The sequence below is a fragment of the Chlamydotis macqueenii genome, chromosome 7 (genome assembly GCF_036417535.1).
Source record: "Chlamydotis macqueenii isolate bChlMac1 chromosome 7, bChlMac1.mat, whole genome shotgun sequence".
NCBI lineage: Eukaryota > Metazoa > Chordata > Aves > Otidiformes > Otididae > Chlamydotis > Chlamydotis macqueenii.
This window is the reverse complement of record NC_141562.1, coordinates 16,938,327-16,959,242: the sequence shown is the minus strand read 5'-3', so window position 1 is coordinate 16,959,242 and position 20,916 is coordinate 16,938,327. Positions and strand designations below refer to the sequence as shown.

Sequence of the window (20,916 nt, the reverse complement as noted above, 5' to 3'; positions counted from 1 at the left end):
GAATATTGAGGTACTTTGGCTTTGCCAGAGGTGATGCCTCATATGAAAGAATGTAAAAGTCAGTTGTTCTGACACTTTTAGTGCTTGAAAATCTTGGTATGGCATCTGAGGAATCATGCAGAAACCTATTGAGATAACGTCTATTTCTGTGACATTTTTCTTGCAGAGGAAAGACACGTTTCTGACATTTGTTATTTTACGATGAAGGTTTTCTAAAACATCTCCCACGTGTTATTACAGAGGGGAAGAGCGTTCTCAACCTCTGGATTGTTAACCTCTCTTCTGTTTACGAGAACGAGCTGGGGGAGGGAACCTGACAGCTTGTGACAACTTAAAAGTCAGGTAGTAGTGTAAACATACCTGCTTGAATTTGTAAGTGGCCTGGAAGCCAGAAACAAGGATTTCCTTCCACCCCATCTGTGTGGGAGTTGGGATGTGGCAGTAACTGGAATCCCAATGAGTGGGCAGCGGCACGTAGACTCCCCTCTCCACACAGCGACAGACGTGTGGGGCTCCTTGCCAGATAATGTTACGGACACAAAGAGCTTAAACGGGATCAAGTTGGGAGTGGGTGGGAAGCGGACCAAGTATTTTGATGAGAGATTCCCTGGGGGTTACTAAATCCAGGCTCAGGAAACTCCTGGAGCTGAGAGTGGTCAAAGCCTCAGACAGAGCCTTGTCTGACACAGGGCACGCTGTTTATCTGGTTGGCCCTTGATTCAACTGATGTAGCAGAACAGTTACGAGGGGGTTTTTGTTGCATGAGGATATCATAAAAATAAAAGCCCTGAAGCTCGAGGTAACTGAATTTGAGGGTTGTAGTAGTGGGACGCAAATGCCAAACTTTTAGTTGTGTGATGGTGGCATGGAAGGTGAAAAGTGGTTCCTGATCTTGGGCATGCTGGCTTCAGCCCAGGGGTGCTGCGAGAAGGATACCTTCCCTTTTCCCGTTTTACAGCCGTTCTTTGATTGAGGTTTCCTGGGTAGTAGCGTGAGTTGAAAACAAGCGTGAAATGGGATAGCTGCCCAAGCGTTGTGTGTGTGGCAGTGTTTGCTCTTCTGTTACCAGTGTAATCATCTTGCAGATCTTCAGTTTAGAAGACACCCATGTACAAAGCATTGATTGATATTTTGAGAGCTTAAAGAAGCCTCCTTTATAAATTTCAGTATTGGTAACAGCACGTTTTTGTATACTCAGAAGATCTTTAACTGCTGCAGTAGCATAGGGAAAGCTACTTGGCCACATTTGGAGTATATTTACCAGATGAGCAGACAATGTGTTTAGGGTTTTGTTTTGTTTTTCCACTTCAGGTGGAAGGTCTTGGTGTGCTCCATGAAGCAGGTTATTTTTAGCTTACTTGCAAAGCCTGAGCAGTGAGCACCAAACTCGTCAGCAGGTCTCTCCAGCTGTCCTGCTAAGTATCCCCTGGCCTCCCTGCCCAGGAGAACTGATGGCATCCACTGGTACTTCTGGAATTTGATGTGCTCCTCGCAATGCACCGCGTCTCCTCGGAGGAGGAGCGAGGCCAGAGAGAGCCCCTGTGTGCCTGTGACTGCGGCTGACAAAGGAGATATTCAGTCACCAGCGGAGGATCATGTTCCAGAAGCGAATCTGAACTAATGCTCTTAACACTGCGGGAGCTGAAAAAACACACAACAGATCTGGTTTTGTGCCCTGCTTATTTGCCTTAATCTCTCCAGACTGCGCAGTGTGTAAACGACCCTGTCTCTCTGTTCTGCCTGTCCTGCCTTTGAGATCTGCACATAGGCATACCACCATCCATCCCGGTCTCCTCTTCTTCCCGTGCCATCATCACCCCTACTCTGCAGGTGCCGTGTTGTCCAACTAGTGAAGTCTCAAACTCATGGTGTTCTCATGTTAAAGCTGAAAAATCTTAAGTGTGAGAAATATAACTTCTCAACTCTCTAATCAATGAACGGTGCACCTCCTTTTGCCAAACCAGCTATGCCGATTTCTCTCTTTGTAGTAGCTTTGTATCAGCTTTTACTTTTTAAAGATGCTTGCAAAGGTGGAATGTGTCTAAGGGCTTGTTGTTTCAGAGCACTTGTGAAATGGGAAGAGCTAAGTTGAAACTGCTGTGATTTGTTTCTGGGTCAGTAGATAACTTGACAGGAAGGCTTTTGGGTGTGAAGTTGTATATTTAAATATAGTGTGAATTCTGATGCGCGATGTTGCTTGCAGGTCGGGGTTAACCATTTCCATCTCCATCCTCTTAGCAGAAGCATGTAGACTGTACTTATCATGGAGTCCTTGGCTTTCATCCCATTCTCCTCCAGCTCCTGTAAAGGCAGAGTAGGTACCAGTCAATGGAAAATGAGCCATGAGATGCCAGTCACCAGTCTGGTTGGTAAAAATAAGCAGTATAATAAGCAATTTGTAGTAGTTCCTGTTGGTGATGGAAGACAGGAGACTTCACGCATGTTACTGGCTGTTCCAAGAGCGACAGTGAAGTTCGTAGCTCAGGTTGTACCCGCGTTCCTTCTCTCCGATATTTGCGTAATGAACTCACAAGGTGCGCTGTATGAAAGGTTGTGGGCTGAAGGGAAGGCTTGTCATTTCAGGAAGACGTGACCTTTTATGAGTAGATTTACTGATGACAAGTTGAGAGGAACCCTTGGTGGGTTTGCCAGTAGTCAAGGAGTGTGTGTTTGGGAAGTGAATGTTGCAGCAGACAGCATTGCATTCAAAAAGATGTTAGAACAGTATACCTTGAAATGATTATCAAACCGAGCCTTTCCGGAAAGCCCTTCTAATGGATACTTGTGTGTATGATATATGACTTAAGTGCACTGCCTGTGGGAGCTGTATGTTTCTGTCCAGAAAATATGGTCTGTCTGAATAATCAGACCTCGGGGTTTTATAACCTGGGGAAACTATCTAGATAGTTTCTAGATAGGCTGCGAATATCCTGAAAATGACCAACTATGAGTTAGCTGCAGTGTGTACTTTGGTAATAGGGTACCTGTAATGGGATTGTTATTTGTTCCATACGTCTGTGTTAGGTCTCTTATGATGTGACCTAAAAATAAAACAGATAAAGACGGGTTTGGATCTGATTATTTCTTAATGGAAGCTGCTTCCCCCTTTGTCATATCTCCTTCTCTCTCTGCTATAGTTATTTAGTAAGAGACCTCAAAATTTTATCTTCTTAGCGGGTGCTCATGCAGTCCTTTTTTTCTCCACACTTCTAAAAATTATACTTCACCTTATTTACGGCATAAAATGGCAATCAAGACTTCGTGGTGGATTGGCTGGCGTTGTACAGGCTAATGCAGAAGGTGCACAGATGTCTCAGGTGTGAGACCCAGCACGTTGTATACTTCTGTGCTAAAAGTGCGGATCGTAATAGTGAAGAAAGTGGGCTCTGTGCAAACAGCATCTTCCATTTGTCACTTCAGGCTTTTGAGCTTTCTCCCCTCAGTTGTGTTCCCAGTCCCCTGTTCAGGTCACTGGAATGCTGGAAGAACTAAACAAAGGTAATTCCGTGAATAAATCTTGCTAATTCACATAATTATGTTGCTGTTGGTTGTGATAATAGTTTTCTCAGGGCTTTGGGACATGAGGAATGAGTTTGCAGCGTGCTGGCTGTTTTGCCACCTTCTTTCCTTACAAGAAAGACGATGGGGATGTTTCTGGGCTGCTGCCCTTAGTGCTTCACCAAGCACTGATTAAAAATGCAGGGTATTTTCTCTCGAAATCCCTTCTGTTGTCTTTAAATCAATTAATTTGACTTCTTTAATCCACAAGCGTATTGGGTTGGCCAGCTCACGCAAGTGATCCGTTTAGGCTGAGTTTCTCCGGTGTATTTTAAGGAGTGCTTTAGTGTGTCCAGCAAATGAGAAGCAAACATGCCAGTGAAATGTGGAAATAAGCTTGCCGTCCTGTGCTGGGGTGTGAAATGAAAATGCTGCTCTGGTCATTGAGGTGCCTTTCCGAAGTGGCAGTGGGTAGCTGGTTAATCCAGTCTTTGCAGACATTCCTGATCCTTGCTGTTTATGTTGGATGAGAAAGTAAGAGAGCAGCCTACTCTTGCTCCTTTTGCAACGCTGCTGCTTGCGTACACATGTTAAGTGGGAAGAAGAGGAAGAGAAGAATCCTCAGCTCCAAAGCTTTGTCTGTGCTTTGCAGGCACAGCTGACGTACAGCAGGAGGAGATATTTTTAATTCTGTACAGTCTCAGAAAGTGGCCCTTTGTGCTTAGGATGTGGACACTTACTCTCCTAAATCATGTGGATGGTTGGTTCACTTACAAGGATTGTAGCATTCACCTGAATAACACTGGAATATTAATAAAGGAAATTACTTGCTCTTTCTGGAAATCCAGCAGGTTTCCACAAGCTGTGATCTGTTTAGTGCATTAGTCAGAGGTGCAGTGTCAACTCTAAGCCTGTCCTAAGCTCGAGGCTGTGCTGGTTACCATATTTTAGGTCAGGCATTGAAAAATTCTGAATAAGCTAGCGATGGTCTAGAGGGTGTCTGGGCACTATTGACAGCAACTGGTAGTTCCTAGCCATCCTGTGATATGGAGAACAAGACTGGTGAGTAATTTCAGAAATTGAATCTTCATAGCACCAAAACCATCAGAATTGTTTCTCAGCTGGTGCTTCTGCGTTAGAGAAATGCTGTGGATGTTACAGCAAGTGGTATCACAGACCGAGCTGAATGTTGTCACCTTACATGCTAAAATAGAAGTGGGCTTCTCTCGTGCCGTTACGGCTTGCTATTGCTTAGCAACTCCAGAAGCTGAACTAGTTCCATAAAGATACCAAAATGTGCTTTAAGGAAGCCGGGCCCGGAACTTGGCAGCCTGTACCCCGGCAGAGCAGAAGCCGCTGCTGTGCAAAGAGAAGGGTCTTCCTCTGGGGGAAGGCGCGGAGGATGGAGGAGTTTGGCATCCAGGCTAATCCATTTAAGTAAGGTAGATCTTTTACTTGGAAAAGTGTATCATGCATGTTAGGTTTTTTTCTTTTTTAAATGCAATGAAGTGCCGTGTGTGCCACAAGAAAGACAGGAGTGAGCTCTAATCAAACCTTGCCATACAGTTCTGCTATCGGAGTAACTTTGGTAGTAAACTGTCAGTGTGAGTTGCTTCTACTTTCTTCTGACTGGCTCAGAAATAATTCTGTATGTGGCAGAAAACGTGTCCTCACGGGATCTGCATGGCTTTATACCGGAGAGGAAGAGGCTGCAGCCAGTGTCGAGCATCTTGGGAGCGCTCGTGGTGCTCTCAGCAGCACGTGCTAATTCATAACTTGCTCACCAAAACCACGTGTTTATGTTTGAGCAGCAGCTTGTGCTCCACCGTCTCTTGGATCAGGGAGGGCTCTGTTCTTCCTAGAAGAGCGGTTACACAGAGTTTGGCACTTTCCCTCTGGGTGCAGGAGCGTAGGGCAGGCTGCCTTTCTCGCCATTCACGCCGCTGCTGCTCCCAGCAGATGGGCGGCTTTTGGGGCTTTGTAAAACTTGGCAGATGAGTGAGTGCCTGTGAGCAGAGAGAGGATGGTGTGTTTGGGAGGGTGGCTGTTGTTACGAGATAAGAGTGCAGTTACTCGTGGAAACGCAGCCTTCCCCTTTTCTGAAGACATGCTGGTGGGTGTTCATGGCATGGATAACTTCTCTTCGGTTTTGTAAACATTAGCTCTTATTTTGGCAATCCTACAGCAAACAGGGCAGGATGGCAAGGCTTTTACTGAGCAGCTGCGCTGCTGGTGGTGCGCTGCGGCTCCCTCCGGGTGGACAAAAGCCATTCCACTTCCAGCCTGTGACACAGAGGAGTCTTCTGGCCACTGGTGGGTGCTCAGGGTGGGTGTTTGGAGGGGGCGGGTGCCTGATGACACCCTCCCCGAAGCACTTTGATGGATTAATCTTGAAGATGAGGCAAGAATGCAGTGTAAAACTCAAAAGCAAATTTCCAAGAAATCCTAAACATAAGTAGAAAGAAGTCAAAGAAAGCAGAATTGCCGTGCTGCGGACTGCTTGCTTCCTACCAGTCAGTTATTTGGATTTGGTTCTGCTTCAGCAAGCAGAATTTGATTTCTGCCCCCCCACCCAAACTAGTATTTGAATGGAAACGTATGAATTGCAGTTTTCTAGCTAATGTGAGTGGAGCCCAGAGACCATCTGGTTTTCCCTAATCCAAAAATTTAATTGCAATAGCCCTGCAGAGCCCCATGTGAAAGGGAACTGGTTCTCTTCCAAATCCTCCCCCCTGGTTTTATCTCCCTTGGAAGCTGGGCGGGTTGGGTGGAGAGTGTATTTGCTTCCAGCTGCGGGGCTGAGTGGTTTGTCCCCTGCTGCTGGCTCTAACGTCTGGCTGGGGAAAGGTTAGGTAACGGGGATGGAGAGAAGCCTGTTACCTGGGTGCTGCCTCTTGAGGATTTTGGTCACATGCATTTTGATTTTCACGTTCTGTTTTTGCTTCAGTGCCAGTGCTTCCTCTCTCACAAGTGATCTTGGTTATCTTGAAGACCAGCAGAAAAGGCTTTCAGCCCTCCGCCTTCACTCCCCCTGTATCAGCTTATTTGTCAGCAAGACAAGTCTTGTGTGATGCCTGGTTTGGAGCCTGAGTGACTTTGCCAGCTTCCTTCGAAGAAAATTTCGAGATTTATTTCTTTAGTTTGTACTCCAAGTGGCAATGTGTATCTCAAGAGTTGTTCTGCCTAATTGTTCTTTTTGTTAAAGACAAGGTGCTCTGGGTATCACTGGAACTGGATGTGGCTTTCAGCGAAGCACCGAGATTCCCACGAGGTTACACTGAGGGTGGTGGAGCCCTGTCCCAGGTTGCCCAGAGAGGCAGTGGATGCCCCATCCCTGGAAACATTCCAGGCCAGGTTGGCCGGGGCTCTGAGCAACCTGGTCTGATTGGGGATGTCCCTGCTCCTGGCAGGGGGCTTGGACTGGGTGGGCTTTGAAGGTCCCTTCCAACCCAGACCATTCTGTGATTCTATGACTTCTGGTCTACAGTGCCCCCAGGCCAAACCAGGTGGTCAGTGGTCCATTTCTGGCAGCTGCGTTTCCCCCATTGTCCTAGGGGCGGCGGTCTCGTCCCAAGCACTCTTGCCTGGTGCAGGCTGGGAGGAAAACAAGGTATGTCCAAGATACACTCCTGCAGGAAGACTGGGGAGCAGCGGATCTGCTCTGTGTGGAATGCTGTGGAGTGGGTGAAGCAGCACTCCAGGCCTCCTCAAGATCCAATGAAGGCTGCTTGGAGGCCTTATTTGGACACAGGGATCTTCTCTCTTTCTGTCTCCTTTGGGAAATACTATTTTTAAAATGCAGCTGTCCATGTTAGCATGGTCTTTACTGTGTATCCCAGCTATTGGTAGACCTGGAGCTCATCTTGACGTTGTAGCATCTCCTAATATTTTAATAGAAGGCTTGCTGTTAGCTCTGCTTCTTAATATGGAATTGTTTTTATTTGTTTTTTTAATAGTGACTCTTACGATTATGAGAGAAGCAGCCAGCAGCAGGTCTTCTGAGCTTTGACTCTCATATTCATCGTGAGCTTCTGACCTCATGAATCAAGTGCTCTGGGTAAAAAAGCAATTTCAGGTAAGTAAATGAATTTTGCATATTCAAGCACACATGTGTTGGAGTGGTATGTCTTTTAATACTTTGTTTACTGTAAACTGATGTTAAATGTAACCTGAATTTGGATAAGTTCTTGTTTTGGACTTGCACAGGCAGATATCCATTTTTGCTTTGGATAATTCATTTTTTGTGTGTGTGCCAGTGGCAGCGTTGAGCACTGGCAGCAGTCAGTGGTCCTCACTTGTGCATTTGCGTCGTCTGACTTAGTGTCCTACAGCTGCGTGGCACTGCTGCTTTTTGACACCTGCACTGGCTGGTGTCTTTTAAGCGAGGCTTTCATTTAAAAGCTTGGCTTAGCAGAGAATAGGATGATTCCCTCCATTTTCCGATAGCTTAGCTGTTGCTTGTGCCAGCCTAGCAGTCGCTTAATTCAAGAAAAAAAGTATCCACAAACAGTCTAACTCCAGTACTAAACTGTATAATCTTAGGAAAAGGCAACTAAAAGATCACTTAGATTGGTTCCTTTTTCCTGCTTCTGGGTCAGGATAACGAAGAGCAAACTTGAGAAGATGTAGGTTGTGCATAAATGCTCCAAAACGCTGCTTGTGAGGAAATCTTTGCCCTTCTGGCTGTTGAAACGAGAGTGATACGTTGGGTAGATAACCAGTCTGGTGGCTGGGATACCTGGTTTCTGTTCACAGTCCTGGCTTTGACATAGATGAACAACCTGCAAAGAGAAAATAAATGGGGTGGGTGCCCTTTCTTGCTGCTTGTAGTTGTGTTTTTGTCTTCTAATAATCCCTTGAAGCCACGTGAGGATTTGCTGAAAGTCGTCTTTTCAGATTTTTGTGGTTTTTGTTGGGTTTGATCTGTGCTGGAAAGCTCCGTGACTGATTTAAGAGCTAGAGGGGGAGGTGTCGTAAGAACAGAAAATAGAAGTGGAGCTATTGGGCACAGAGGCTTTGAGAAAGAGTGTGTTTTCAAAACTGCTGTTTCTGTGTGTAACCTGAGTCGCTAGCACATTGAACGAACCAAGTCTTTTGTGCCTTCCATTCTTAGTTGGAAAAGCTGCTGCCTTTTTCTCAGAACGTTCTTGAATATTAGTGAGGGAACCCATTTTTTGGGGGCTGTTGCACTTAAGGTGAATCGTTATGAGCAGGTTTTAATTTTGCAGTTGCTGCTCTCGGAAAGCTGGCATCTATGTGATAGTTGTTCTGGACAAACCCTAATATCTAGGCTTGTTTTCATCAGTCACGAAAAAATCCTGCTTTCCCCACCCTCCTTCAACCACATAAATATGAAGAGTGGAAGATGCTTTTACCGGACACCAGAAGCTCGTGTCGCTGTATTGATTCCACTGCTGTTTCCCCCGAGTCCCGTACACAGGCGGTATGAATAATGTAGAAATCTGTTACTTAAAGTTTAATGCAGATTTAACAGGGGTTGAACATCAACAAGTACAGTGCAGGAGGTGCAAGGCTGCTTTGTTCCTCACTAAGAAGAAGATTCAGACCACATACTGTTGGGCGTGTCACATACCTTGTCATTTTTGTGAAGGTATTACTTGCAGATGCCTCGGTATCTGGGACCTCTGTATTTTTTGTGTATTTGTCTCAGTAGAAGGCAACGTACGTTCCAAACTCATGCGGTCACAAAGAACATGGGTGACTCATTGCTGAAATCTAGGGATGTAATACAGTGGAATATCAACATCCTGTGGTCTCTTCAGTGTTTGTTGTGTTGGTTTTTGGTGTGGTTTTTGTTTTGTATTGTTTTTTCTTCTTGGTGTGAGTGTGATTTTTTTTTTGTTGTTTTTTTGTTGTTTTTTTTTTTTGTTTTTTTCAAACAAAGGGAAAGCATCCCTTTCCTCAATTGTTAGCTTTGCAGAATTTGAGAATTAAAGTAATCCAGGAAGCCTTTTTTATATACATATAATCATCCTCCAGCTTGGCCATGTATGTGCCTAGTGTAGCTGCTTGTTGAATTCTCTTTGCGATTTAAACTTCAGTGGCTTTGAAGGAGAGACCCTGCATTACTTTTTTATTGTACCTAAGGGTTCTGACCGTGGTAGCTCTCTGGCCTCGGCGAGCAAAGCAAGTGCAGATTGCTGTTTAATTGCGACAGTGTGACGGTGACTGTTTGAAGCAGACAGTGTAAAGCAGTGGTTTATGGCTGGAACTCTGTTTCTGTATCTCTTAATGATTTTTGTTTAAGCTTGTTACTGCCAGGCATGCTTATACCTACCAAATTTAACTCCATGGGAACAGAGCCTCAGCATATGTGGTATCTTTTAAAAATATTTTTGCCTACATTGCTTGTTCAGGAATAAAAAATGTGTGTGAGTACAGCAAGGATTTGGAATGGTTAAAATTAAATTCCAGTGCGGACTACTTGGTAGTTAAACAGGCACTGAGATTTTTAGCCGTCAGATTTCCCAATTAAATGGGCAACAGTTGGCTAGAGCAATTGTTTAAAAAAACCCACAAAAAAAGAACAATAACAACAAAAAAAACCAGCAAAAACCCACCCCCCTGTGGAATGTCAGATGCATGGGAGATGATTTCCATTAAAAGCAATGTATGCTCAGGAGGCCATGGCTTCATTGTGACATTGATTTTTAAGGTGATGCCTTTACTGCTAGGAACGCGTGAGCTTGATGATGACCGAAGAGGTGACGTGTGCGGGTTGGAGCCCGGGATCTGCGGTGTAAGCACTGCCTTTACTCACCTTCTGCACACCACAGGCAACACCTTTTGCAGAAGCACCCGGCCACCGTGCTGCTGGTGTTACCTTCGCTCTCTGGGAAATCGCAGGCGTCCCTCTGGGCTCGCTGCAGGATCTGCCTGGGTGGTTTTGGTACAAGCAAGTCTGCAGGTTGTGGAGGATGAGGAGTGAACCGTGCAATCCCCTGGGAGTGCCTGAGTCCAGTTTATCGCCTGATGCGCTGCTGCCGCCTCCTCCCGTGTTAATGGAGTGGTGGTGTGCCAAGAGAGGAGCCCAAGGAGAGAAGTGATGGTGTAATACCTTGGGCATGTATCCAAAGCAGAAGGTTTAATTGAGTTTTGGAGCAGATATCCTATGTTCCCTGCGCTTAGTTTGTTCGGATCGATCAGATTTGACTCTGGAAGCTTTCCTCGCCATTCCTGCTTATTAATAGCTTGGCTGGGTCTTGGTAAGCGGGTTGCTGTTGATAGTTTTGCTTGTGTTTCCCAATTCGTTTGCCCTCAGACAGGTGGCTGCTCCCCTGTTCCTTGGGAAAGGCAAGGGACATGCTAGGAGGAAGTGGCTGCAGTTAAAGAGAACAAGCAGTGCCTGCTGCTGATTAATCCCTAATCCAAAGAGGGAATCTTCCTTCTCTGGAATTGTTTGTCAGCTGAATTAGCGAGTGGCTGTTCCTTTGTCCTGAGGCTGGCTCTGACTTACTCTGAGGTTGATTCACAGCTTATGGGCTCAAGTAATGGGATTTCCTGTAAGGGTGTGCTCACCAATTCCTGCATGTGTTCGAAGAGAAAATGAGATTTCTGTCTTGCTTTGCATCCTCTTTGCTTGTGCTCCTTTTTGCTTTGGCTTAATTTTTGCTACTCGGCTCTCATGTACATGAGGTTTCAGTTGAGGTTTGGTGGCTGATGCCATCCCAACTCCTTTCAGGTGTCACATCATCACCTACCTGAGGCGTCTGGGGAAGGGACAGGGCACCTAGCAAATACTGAAACACCGATGATGGGTTCAAGTGCTTGAAGAGTGAACGTGAATACATTTAGCCTTTATCTGAAAGGCGGTTACTGCTTTGAAGTGCAGTACTGCTCTTTTGCAACTGTTCTCTCTTCCTTTGAAGGCTGAGCAGCTGATATTAAGCTCAGGGCTGCTGTGCCTGGCTGTTCCTGTAGATCTTCGCAAGCGGTTAAAACATCAACTATTACATTGAAGTGCAAATGTTGTTTTGTGCGAAGTCATGCTGGAAATAGTTCAAAATGTCTTGTTGATTTGGATTCATGAGGGGAACGCCTATGAGAAGACTAGAGAGGGACTTTTGACAAGGGCATGTAGTGATAGGACAAGGGGTAGTGGCTTTAAACTGGAGGAGGATAGGTTTAGATTAGACATGGGGGAAAAGTTCTGTACTGTGAGGGTGGTGGAGCACTGTCCCAGGTTGCCCAGAGAGGTGGTGGGTGCCCCATCCCTGGAAACATTCCAGGCCAGGTTGGCCGGGGCTGTGAGCAACCTGATCTGGTTGGGGATGTCCCTGCTCCTGGCAGGGGGGTTGGAATGAGGTGTTCTTCAAGATCCCTTCCAACCCAAACTGTTCTGTGATCTTGCTGGTCTCTGATCTTGTTTTGCTCTCTGGTTTCTTTGCATCCAGCAGATCTGTATTCAAGCGGCGCTGAAGCGTTTAATGAACCTGGGCATCCTCTTAGCCTGCAACCCAGGAGACGTGAGCTCTGGTGGTGATAGTTCTGGGTTTTGTGCCTTTTGGGAAGCTGCGTTATTAATCGGTTGTTTTCCCACAGGGTTGGTCGTTAGGATCCACAGCAGGCTATGTTCCCGTGCTGAATTAGACCCTATTAAATAGCTCGCTCTTATTGGATAATATTGACAAGTTTGTTCATTATTTTAATGACAGACGTAGTTGTTTAAAATTACTCCATGGTTTTGCAGTTTTATTATTCCACAGATTATACAGTTATTGGGATTTTTGTATAAGATGCTTTGTTTCAGTTCATGTGTTAAATGTTTTTCTCTGGTCTCATAGATTTGTTTTCAAGATGCATTAAAATAAAAAGGGTTTTTTTTTCCTGGCCTGTGCTCCCCCTTCCTCTGCTGTCCCCTTTTCCAGTGAATAGTTGAAAGGCTGTCAGCAACTGTTTTGACAGATTTCCGTGTACTACTTAGGTAGACAAAATGTTATATGTATTTTGCTCCATGGTGAGAGTATGTAGCAAGGGATGGGTAGAATGTTTGGTATTAAAATGCTGAGGGATTTTGTAGTCCCACTGGAGGATGTCTGCTCTGTCACCAGAGTCCTCTGTGACTGCCCCAGCTGTTTGGATCATGTGTGTGTCCAGGCTACATCTAGGCAGGCTTAAATATCATCTTGTCTAGAGCTTGCTCCTACCTTTAGGTTCCTCCCTGCCCTTTTCTGCGTTGTGGAGCTTCACTGCAGCTGTCTCCAGACATTGACGCATCACTAAATTCCCCAGGCTTTACTAATAGTTTCTTGGAAAGCTCGTGTAAATACAGCCTCGGGAGCTCCCTGAGTTGTACAGCGCATCTTGAAAGGCGAGTTACAGAAAAGGCAAGGCACACGCTTTGCACAAATGCTGCTTTTATTATTAGGATATGTTAACTGTGCATACAAGGTTGCTTCAACTGTTTCATGAATGCTGCCGCCAGTCCAAATTAACTGATGCCCTCAGCCTGATGTGTCTGCCCCCCGCCAAAGATTTGGATGGTCTGTGTCTGACAGCGTAACCGCCCTGCCACAGGACTGGTTCGTCAAACTCTGTCTGCTCCAAAAATAATAATCTTGCGTGAGAAGCCTTTAAATGAAGCCAGCAGCAGAAGCCAAATGGAGCGCTGGAGACCAGGCAGAGGTAGGCCAACAGGTCTGGGCACAGCAGTCAACGTGGACTTTCCTGAAATCAGTTGTAGCACTCAACTTGCTCTTCCTCTTGATGTTTAGTTTTGGTTTTACTCCCCTGTGTTTTAGTCTTCTGTGAAGTTTCTCTGGGAAGGCAGCTGAACACCAAGAGTGCAAAGGCACTGACTCCAGTTTTGCAATGCTCTACAGGTTTTGCTGATCCTGTTTAAAGTTCCCAGACAGTTGATCTGGCAGACTTGCTCCTAAATGCATGATCCAATTCCAGTGAACGCTGTGATCATAAATATTACCCTACATCACAGAAAGTATTTGAAAACTGCTGTGTATTCCTCAAGCTGTCAGTTGTCTCTCAGCATCCTCTTTGTGCTCTTTCATCTTCAAATGCTTGTGCTGAAGTTCAAATAAACTTACCTGTCAGCAGTTGTGAGGATGTCTTTTCTCCTCTCCAGCTGCTCCTTAATCATAGCTGTACCTGCCAGTTTAAAAGCGATTTACAAAGGAGATGAGGCAGGTGGCTATGTTGTAGCTGCTATTTCTCTAAATGGTTTTTATCATCCTCCAGTAATGCCAGCGCAGGGTTGGTTCTGCTTTGTGAGGATGTCAGCTTGCGCAAAGCCGAGGTTCGTAACCCCTAAGGACCGATGACGTGGGCAGGTCTGTCGAAGCAGAAGGACAGCTCTGTCCTAAATCACTGCTAGCTCTGAAGCAACACCTCCCAGTGATGGTAGGTGATGTTGAAACCAGTTAGGTTTCAGATTTGTTAGCAAGGTGGTAGCACCATGGAACTGAGGCTCCAGGTTCTTTAAGTGCATTGACTTGCGCTGGTTTTAGAGCAATAGCTGCGCAGGTAAATTGCATGCACTATCCTAAGGTACTTAATCACCTCTGTTGCAATCACAGAATTGCAAGTGATGCATTAAAATACACCTTTTGTGCCTGCCTCCCTCAAGATTTTCCCAAAGCATTCTGACGAGAGAGGTTTTATAATGAATAGACTGCTCCCTCATCAAATTTTAATAATGTTACCTACAGTGAATGCTATGTTGAAATGATGAAATAAAGGAGTATACCACCAGGATAAAGAGCTTAAAAATGTTGTGACTGTTACTTGGCCATGTTCCATAGGATTTAGTTTTACAGAATATATAGAAGGCAGTATTTTAGCTCTTATTTGCACAGCTGAAGCAGCCAGTATGAAAGTGAGCTGATTTCTGCGTGTAGGGGGAAACGTGTTGTGTACTCAGCTTCACAACTCAAGCGCACCACTGTTTGCACACAGAATTGCCCAGCCAAAAGTCAAGGGGCAACAGTAGATAGTCGTTATTTGTATTTCTCTGCTGTAAAGCTGTGCCTTAATTAGGAAACTTTATTCTGAGCCTCCTTCCCCTGCGCAGTGAGTATTGCAAACTACTGGTGCAGACTTAAATCAAAACTCTTGCTCTTGAATTAATGATTTCTACGGTTGCCTTAAACCTCCACAGAAATCAAATGCAGATCATTTGGGCGGCTGTCGCAACTTGTTGATTCAAGAGCTCTGGTGTTGGTCTTATGATGACGTGCTACCTGCAGCACTGTGCGGCACAGTTTGGGTGCTGTGTAGCTTGGTGCGGTGTACGGTTGTCCTAAAAATGGTGTTTTGTGAGAAATGGCCCCTCTAAGCACGGTGCGAGGTGCCGCTGCTGGCCTGGGACCGAGCTGTCAGCCTGTTGTTGCTCCTGTAACGTTATGCACCGCATGTGTCAGGGTTAAGGTAAGGACAGGCAGCTGTTCTCTGCATTCTCTAGCACAACGGTCAGTTTTCTGCAAACTTGTCTTCCTCTGGAGGGGAAAAACAACTGTGATACAGTTTCACTGGATTTTCAGTCATCTTCTTGAGTCTCTGCAATAGCAGCAGGGAGGCCCAGAGGCTGAGGTGAAAATGTGAGCGGAGCTGAGCTTGGAACAGAAAGAGCGCACATAGAATCATAGAATGGTTAGGGTTGGAAGGGACCTTCAAAGGTCATCTAGTCCAACCCCCCTGCAAGGAGCAGGGACATCCCTGACTAGGTCAGGTTGCTCAGAGCTTCATCCAGCCTGGCCTTGAACGTTTCCAGGGATGGGGCCTCCACCACCTTTCTGGGCAACCTGTTCCAGTGTTCTATAACTTGCATCGTAAAAAATTTTTTCCTAATTTCTAATCTGAATCTACCCCCCTCTATTTTAAAACCATTACCTCTCGTCCTATTGCAACAGGCCCTACTAAACAGCCTTTCCCCATCTTTCTTGTAGGCCCCCTTGAGGTACTGGAAGGCCGCTATCAGGTCTCCCCGGAGCCTCCTCTTCTCCAGGCTGAACAGCCCCAACTCTCTCAGCCTGGCCTCATAAGAGAGCTGCTCCAGCCCTCTGATCATCTTCGTGGCCCTCCTCTGGACCTTCTCCAACTGGTCCATGTCCTTCTTGTGTTGGGGGCTCCAGAGCTGGACACAGTGCTGCAGGTGCGGTCTCACCAGGGCAGAGTAGAGGGGGAGAATAACCTCCCTCGACCTGCTGGCCACGCGCAGGAGGAGTTCAGGGTAAGGGAGAGTTTCACGGGGGAGTGGAGGGTGAGCGATGATACCGTAACACTCTACCGTCCACGGCTTTTCTATCTGTCACTTTGGAGAACCATTGCACATCATTTGATACCCACCTTGGCACTCTATTAATACTGTTTCTTGTTCCTCACCCTCGTTTGGCTTGATTTGACCTGGATGAGAAGCAGGCGTTGGAGGAAGATGATGCTGACAGCCGAAATCCTACTGTCCAGAAAGAGGCAGCATGAACACTTGCACCGAAAGAGAACAGCTTAGGTACCAGCTGAGACCTTTCTGGATGCGGATTCGTTTGGTGAATGCTTGGACGAGGTCACGCGGGTATTGCAGGATCTGGTACCTTGTTGTAAGGAGATCTGCGTGTCAAAATCTCATGCCAGTGGGCGTGTGTCTCTGTTCAGGAGGGCATACTGGGTGGGGAGGAGGGTGTCTTTGTGCAGTGTGAAAACTGGATGGAGAAATGGGCTAGAAAGGAGTGGCTCTTTGGGAGAAAAAAAACCAAAACTAACAGAGCATCCAACAGCCTGAATGCCTGAGGAGTGGCCTCCAGAGAAGGACTGCTGTTTCACATTCATGTAATTTGAATTTTACAAGCAAGAACTCTTTTGAAACCTGAAATTCCAATGGAGTACCCAAGAAAGTCTATTCCTGGACTTGTTGATTCCCTTTCTTCTCAAGGTGGGGTGCTAGGTGCTCACTCGAGTGAAAGCCCAGTTATCCCAAGCAAAATCACTTCATCCTTCCTGTCCATTCCAGCCAGCATCCAGAACTGTGCAGCAGGAGCACCTGGCAGATTGTCCCAAGGAAGAGCATTCTTTTCACCCCACAGCTTTGCAAGGGGTTAAGTCTAAAGACTTAGAAGATTGTTTCTTTAAGTGAACTTACATAAACAGCAAACTTTTTGTCTGTATCCTGCTGCTTCTTGCTTGTGCAAGATGCATCTTCCCTGCAAGAGACATGATAAATCTGAAGTTCTTTGTGTATTTGTAGTCCCATTGTTTGTCAGTAAAATGCTTGCCTCAGAATTTTTTTTTAAATGTTTCTGCACTGATTCTTTAGTTTTAGCTAGAAAATTCTTCTATTCAGCCAGTATCTACTTCTCTGTGGTAATTTGAGGTGGAGTGAAAATGTACATTAAAGCAAATCTGTATTGTCATCTTGTATTGGGAGGAGTCTGAGGTGCTGCAAACTGGGAAAAAAATCTGTGTACCGAGCAGGGATTTCAGGATACAGTTCTGCCCCTTCGTGTGCGGTGATTATTAATGGCACAGAAAGCGTTGGCTACTCTATTTCCAAGAGGAAACCGGAGTGTGTTGAGCATTGGTGAGGTAAGGAATCTGGTATGTGATCCAAGGTCAATGGAGCTATAAAGCAGCAATTGGTTACTAATAAAAAAGCAGGGTTTTTTTGTGCACCTCAGTAGAGGTCATTTAGCTGGTCCGCATCAGGAAATAATAAATGCAGGTGAGCAATTTTTTTTTTTTTTTTTTTTCCCCAAAAAATGCATGTTCTACTTGTTTTATATGGAGAGGATGGAGGAAGGCTTCCTCGTGCACAGGCAGGGATGTGATTAATGCCTCGCTCTGCTGCTCTGGTTGAAATGAAGTTTCGGAAACAGCCGTTGTGAGAGATGAAGAGATGACTGCACTTTTCAGGCCTTTTCCTGTCTCGGAAACCTGATGTTTGTTTGTGCAGCGCTGGTGTGGTGCACAGACATTATTAGTTTGGGGAGTTTGTTCTGCTCCTGGGATGCGTTTGTTCTGAGTTTGGAGATCCATACACTGAAAATAGCTGTCAAGTCAAAGTAGGAAATGAGTGAATGTTATTAGTGAAGAGGTGGAGAAACAACAAGCTACTGCAGAGGAAAAAAAAAACCCAACCCAAAACAGACCAAAAAAAACCAAACAAAAAACCTCACCCTCTTTCTCCATGATTCCTTGTGTCTTGAATGCCAGCTGGTCCTCCATCTCCAAAAAAAAAAAAAAAAGGTTCAGCAAAGGCTGATGGAGGTAATCGAAGGCACGGAGCAGCTCTTGTGTAAAAGGAGGGGAGTAAACCTTGACTCTTCACCGTGGAGAAGAGATGGTTGTGAGCGGAGGAAGTGGGAAGAGGAATGTATTGCAAAGTGTGAGCAGGGAGTGACTGTACCCAGGCCCTCCTTGTTCAAAAAAAATAGTGTCAAATTAAAACAGGGGAAAGTATTTATTTTGGTGATGCGCAGTCACGCTCTGGTGTTCCCTGCTGCAGGGTGTTGCTGAAAGGTTAGAGGTTCGGAGGAGGCTGGATAAAACCTAGCCAGCGTCTCCTGGCTCGGGAGCGGGTATTAAAGCAGCGCTTTGAGTAGGGTAACACCATCTGTGTTAAACTCGTTGCAGAAATGCGAAACTTCATGTTGTAAGCAGGTAATAATGCTCAGCTGTTTTCCAGTGCCATGCCATACAGACGCGTGCTAGCGCAGGGAGTTGGAGGAGCAGATTCCATGTGGGATTTCTTGGCTTGGGAATTATTTGATATTTTTTGGGAGCTAATGCGAAACAGGTGCATAGTAGCAAATGGTGCAGGTGATAAAAAGTTGGTGTGTAAGAGCATACTAGTAGTTGTCTTGGATAATTTCCTGTGTTGCTTTACCAAAGTTTTGCAATCTGTAGCTAGCTGGAGGGCTGGAGTGGCAGCTTGCCAGCCGGCGCCCAGAGTAATGATCGGGTTACTGCGCTGCACTGGAGACAGACGGCCTTCAGCATTCCCCGCCAGCTCGATTTTCACGTGATGTAATGTTTGGGTAGAGCCGAAACTCTGGGCTTGCACCCTGGAAGTCACCGGGGGTGGCTGGGAAGGTGAAGGTTTCTTACACTGTACGTCGCTTTTTGCTACAGAGAGGTGCTTTGTGTGGCTGGCTTGTGAAAGGACCGCGTTTCCCTGGGGATTTTGGCGCTCGGCAGCGTGTGGGAACAGCTTTATAGGCAGCTAGTTTGGTTTACAGATAAATATTGTTTGCCTGTATTTCCGTACCCACAAGCAGTTAGCAAAATGGATTTAAAAGCCTGAACTTTGCTATAATCTAGAGACCTTTTTACTTTTTTTTTTAATCCCATCTGCTGAGTTCTTCACTCACGTCACGTGGCGCCAAGAGAGCCAAGAGAAGTGACGCATCTTGGTATCCCATGGTAACTCTCCCTTTCCTTCGTTTTTAGCTCCTTCGCTTTGCTACCAGATAGAATAACTTGCCTGTGGGATTTGATTTGCTTTGCTCATAAATAGGTGAGGGTTATGTTGCCGTGTTTTCAGTCTCTAAAACTGTATCCACATGGTAGCCCCCCGAAAAACCAAACAAAACACAAGCAAACAGCCCCACCAAACCCAGAAAGCCCGCACCTCCCCACCCTACCATCTCAGCGTGCAGGAAGCGTCGGCTGGGGCTTTTACTCTTTGCTTGCCATTCAGAATATTGACTCTTGTCTGAGGAGTGTTTGCAAACCACAAGAAGATACCCTGCGAGCATCTGCTGGGCTCAGAGGTGCAGTTCTCACCACAGCTAAATTTGCAATTCAGGTCTTAGAGTTCACACGGGCTTTGCTGCTGGAAACTTGTTAGGTGATGTTTTTTTTTTTTCCTTCCCCCTTCCCCTGTTTGATTTTTAAGCTCTGATTGTTCTGTGCAGTTACTGGCTGTGTCTTAATTAGAAACATCTGACATGCCTCCCAAGAAAAGCTCTTGGTTTTGCTTTCAGATATGCTGATATTCTCGAGAATTCTGATTATTTTTTAAAAATGTGTCACTTAAACCCATTTTCTCTTCTATGCCTAAATGTCCCCTGCTACCTTTATTGTATTAAACCAGCAGTGGTACGATTTGGTCCTTGAACCCCTTCTTGCGCGCGTTTCTGAACTCTTCTGGACCCTTTTTCCAAGGGCCCTCAAGCACAGCTAGTACAAATCCCGCTGAAGCAATGTAAGGCTGGCTGAACTTTGCCCTGCTGATCTGATTTTTCTCTTTTGGGGGAGGGAGCAGCTTTCAGATAGCTGCTTCATTCTCGTGGCAGGGGAGAAAGCGTGGTTTAGCTCTCGTGTAGCTCCCGTGTGCTGGAGGAGACCGCCGTGGAGTTTTGCAGCGTGGCAGGATTTGCATTTGCCGTTGCCACAGCTACGAGCGAGCTCCCTTAGCGGAGGGACGGAGCGGTTCTCGGAGTTAAGGTAGAGTGCAGGGTGATGACTCATTTTGGTGTGTCCAACTCATTTTTCGAATCAGTTTTTGAATGAGAGAGGATGCGACCGTGGTATTTCTGTGCAGAGAGGCAGAGAGAGACAGGTTTGAGCAATTTTTGGCTTCCTGGATTTGGGGCGGTTGATCTGCATGCTGTTTTGCTCTTAACAGGCTGCTGAGCTGTCACCTGATACACAACATCCGTGCAGGCACCTGGATATTTGGGAGCATTGCAAGACTTGTCTGGTGTGCGCGGGCCGGGCTGTGTATGCAGCTGTGCCAGAGCAGGGTCTGCCTCTCCGGTGGCTCCAAACAGGTATTTGGTACAGAGCGCTCTTCTTCTTGTGACGGGACTGAATTGCCTTCTGTTGGATTTCTCCTTACGCGCAGTCCGGCACGCTATCGCAAGCGGAGTGCTTGCATCAGGAGTGCTGCGTGGTTAAATCCAAACAATAGGCTGTTTGTGGCAGCTGAGAGTGGTAGGGAAAAAAAAAAAAATCTGTCGTCTGGAATTGCAGGAAAAAAACTGGCCTGTTTACAGCAGGAATCAGGAGAGTTTATTAAGTCATACTTGACTTTTTCCCCCGCATTTTCTGCATAGCCTATAGTGATTTAAGCGCAAATTGCTTAGGCAGAAAAAGTGCTTGGCCTGTCTTTTAGTTACTGATTGCAGGAGCTTTGGCTTACCGATATAAAGAAGTGCTCTGAGGGTGACTGTGTGTGCGAGAACAATATTATTTTGAGAGTGCACTTGAGCATGTCTGTGAGCGTATCTCCTGAGCAAGCTCCAGCATTTGCAAAAGACTTCTAGCAAAAAAGGTAAAATTAAAGATGCTGTGCAAGTTTAGAGAGAAGGATGTCGTATGGGAGAGACATGGGTTTGATGGACGGTCCATTTAGTGGATAAGGCATTGGCTGGATGGCTGCACTCAGAGTTGTGGTCAACGGCTCAATGTCCAAGTGGAGACCGGTGGTGAGTGGCGTTCCTCAGGGGT

The 20,916-nt window shown here is 46.0% G+C and overlaps 1 protein-coding gene across 6 annotated transcripts in view; it reads left to right on the top strand.

Annotated features, from left to right (window-relative positions):
- SGMS1 (sphingomyelin synthase 1) overlaps positions 1-20,916 on the top strand; it is an 85,034-nt gene that overhangs the window by 14,946 nt on the left and 49,172 nt on the right. For 3 of the 6 annotated variants that reach the window (XM_086752746.1, XM_086752753.1, XM_086752752.1), the window contains one exon: positions 7,455-7,573. The gene's annotated coding sequence lies outside the window, so the exon portion shown is untranslated. Of the gene's footprint in view, positions 1-5,635; positions 5,812-6,946; positions 7,109-7,454; positions 7,574-20,129; positions 20,238-20,916 lie in introns of those variants that run through there. The other 3 variants (XM_086752749.1, XM_086752748.1, XM_086752750.1) reach the window with 3 other exon arrangements.